The following is a 2,531-nucleotide window of genomic DNA, read 5'->3' on the forward strand; positions in this document are numbered from 1 at the left end:
AATTAAAAGGCTTGGTTCATTGAGGCCTTTAGATGCTCATGCATGGCTCTACTCATTCACCCTTGGCCCCAGGAACTAGCTGGGCAAACCTCCTGCAAATCAGCCCCTGGAGTCCCAACGAAGTCATCCATTCAACCCTCAAACACTGAACATGCCCTTTCTGAACCCGCTTGTGTAAGACCTCAGAAACTGACAGGCACCTCACCCTATCACCAGCCATGCTATACTACACTCTTCTGAACCCACTGGAGGAGAGGGCTCCATTCTCAAATGACCTGCCTGCAAATCTGCCAGATGTAAGGAAACTTCATTCTAGCTGGCAGAGTAATCCCACAACCCCTGGAGCCTAGGCCGTGAGATACCTGCAGACATCACTGATGTTAATTATAGCTGAAGAAGATGCAGGGACATTACACTGAAGTGTCTGCCTAAAACCAAAGCTAAAACAGCATGTCCAGCCAATACCCTGGGACATTTCACGAACAGAAAGCCTTTTAAACATGAAAGTCATTGTATAAAATTGATAGAGGCAACTGGGTCTACCAAACACACAAATACCAAGGTAGGGACAGAGCATGAAAAAAGTGATGAGATGCAACTTCATAGCAGAGAGCCCATGTGGTAGGAGGGAACTGACTCCTACAAGCTGTCTTCTCACCTTCACACATGCACTCATGCACCAAGACACAAACACACAAAATAAGTACATTTTTTGGTAAAGTATGCGATTTGGTCAAGTTTTTAAAAGAATTAACAGGCACGTTATAATTTTAAGTGTATTTAAAGTATGATATTTCAGTACCTGTACGGAACATGACCTAATCAAATTAGGTTAATTGGTATACATATCACCTCAAATAGTTATTATTTCTGTGTGTTGTGAACATTCAAAGTCTTCTGTACTAGGTATTTTGAAATACATAATTAAGGAAATATATAGTTGCTTTGTCAGTGCCAGAGAATCTAACCCCACCTCTTGCTGAAACTAACTAGCATGCTAGGCCAGTTCTCTACATCCCTAGTCCAGACCCCACCTCTCTCATTTATTATATTACATTATTTTATTTATTATTTATTTGTTTATTTATTTTGTGGGGAGTGCACGCATGCAAGTGGAGATAATTGCAAACTATAAAAAAATGGGTATACTTTTTTTACTACTTCATACTAATTACATTTCAAAGTCTTATGGTGATAATTATGGTCTTTTCCATAAACATTACTTGCCTAGTAATAACCCCAGTAGACTTTGAAGATGAAATATGTTACATAACTGTCTTCGTCCATTTTGTGTTACTACAGAGTAACACAAAACACAACAGAGTACCTGAAGCCTGGTAGTTAATAATAAAAAACAAAACAAAACAAAACAAAAAAAAACAGATTTCTTTAGCTCTTATTTTGGAGGCTGGGAAGTCTATATGCCTGGTGCTGGAATCTGGAAAGGAACCTCCATGCTGCATCATAACGTGGCAGAACAGCGACTGAGCACATTCAAGACAGAGGCTAAGGAAACTGGGCCAGGCTTCATTCTCTCACAGGAACTCATTCCCATGACAATCAACCCATTCTGGTGATGACATTAATCCATTCACAAGAAGGTTCCCTATTTTCTCTTTGCCAGTGATGGAGAATCTAACCTAGGGTGTTGAGCATGCTGGGTCAGCTCTCTATATCCTTAGCACAGACCCCACCTCTTGCTGAAACTCATAGGAGGAAACCACACTGACAACTACTCTGGTTAGTCCCTCCCATTTATTCTAGGAAGTCATGCCAAAGTGAGGTTCCTGGTCTAAATACCCAGTTTGTATTGATCAAATGCAAGCAACTTGGTTCCAAAATGTACACTATTAACCATTCCACTCTCTTGTATTTTGAGTCCCAATTTTCTTAATTTCCATAGCATTTTGTAAGGATTCACTTCTTTCAAATTCTTTTTTAAGGAAGAAATATTGCTCACAAATTTGTAAATAAATTTTGCCACAGTTGATTTAAGATTTTTTTTTTCTTTTTAAATGTGGGATGCTTCATGAATTTGCTTGTCAGCCTTGCACAGGGGTCAAGCTAATCTTTGTATTGTTATAATTTTAGTACATATGTTATCAGAGAGAGCTCTGGAAATTTTCTTAATCTTTTCATGGCACCCAATGAGTTCATTAAATGTATCTGTTTTTATGGAAAAGTGTTTTTATGTGATATGCCATTACTTTAAGTTGCAATACACATCTGTGTGTGTGTGTGTGTGTGTCTGTGTGTGTGTGTGCGCGCGCACACACACACATTCTGTAATTCAGGCCAACCTTGAACTCACAGCAATTCTCTAGATTCAACCTCCCAAGTGCTAAGATTACAGACAAGTGCCACCATGCCTGGTTTTGTCATTGTTTGGGGGTTTTTGTTTGTTTTTTGTTATTTTGTTTTCTTTTCTATAGTTTTATTTTCTTTTGTTTTGTTGAGATAGGATCTCCCTAGAGCCCTAGCTGGCCTCACACTCACTATGTAGAGCAGGTTGACCTTGATCACAGAGATCC

At 39.2% G+C, this 2,531-nt stretch overlaps 1 non-coding gene across 1 annotated transcript; it reads right to left on the reverse strand.

Moving 5' to 3' along the window:
- Positions 1-2,011: 2,011 nt before the first annotated feature.
- On the reverse strand, positions 2,012-2,113 carry LOC115066999. Its single transcript, XR_003846438.1, has one exon. It is a non-coding gene; the product is annotated as a U6 spliceosomal RNA (small nuclear RNA).
- Positions 2,114-2,531: the final 418 nt, after the last annotated feature.

The sequence above is a fragment of the Nannospalax galili genome, unplaced genomic scaffold (assembly GCF_000622305.1).
Source record: "Nannospalax galili isolate Female #2095 unplaced genomic scaffold, S.galili_v1.0 scaffold543, whole genome shotgun sequence".
NCBI lineage: Eukaryota > Metazoa > Chordata > Mammalia > Rodentia > Spalacidae > Nannospalax > Nannospalax galili.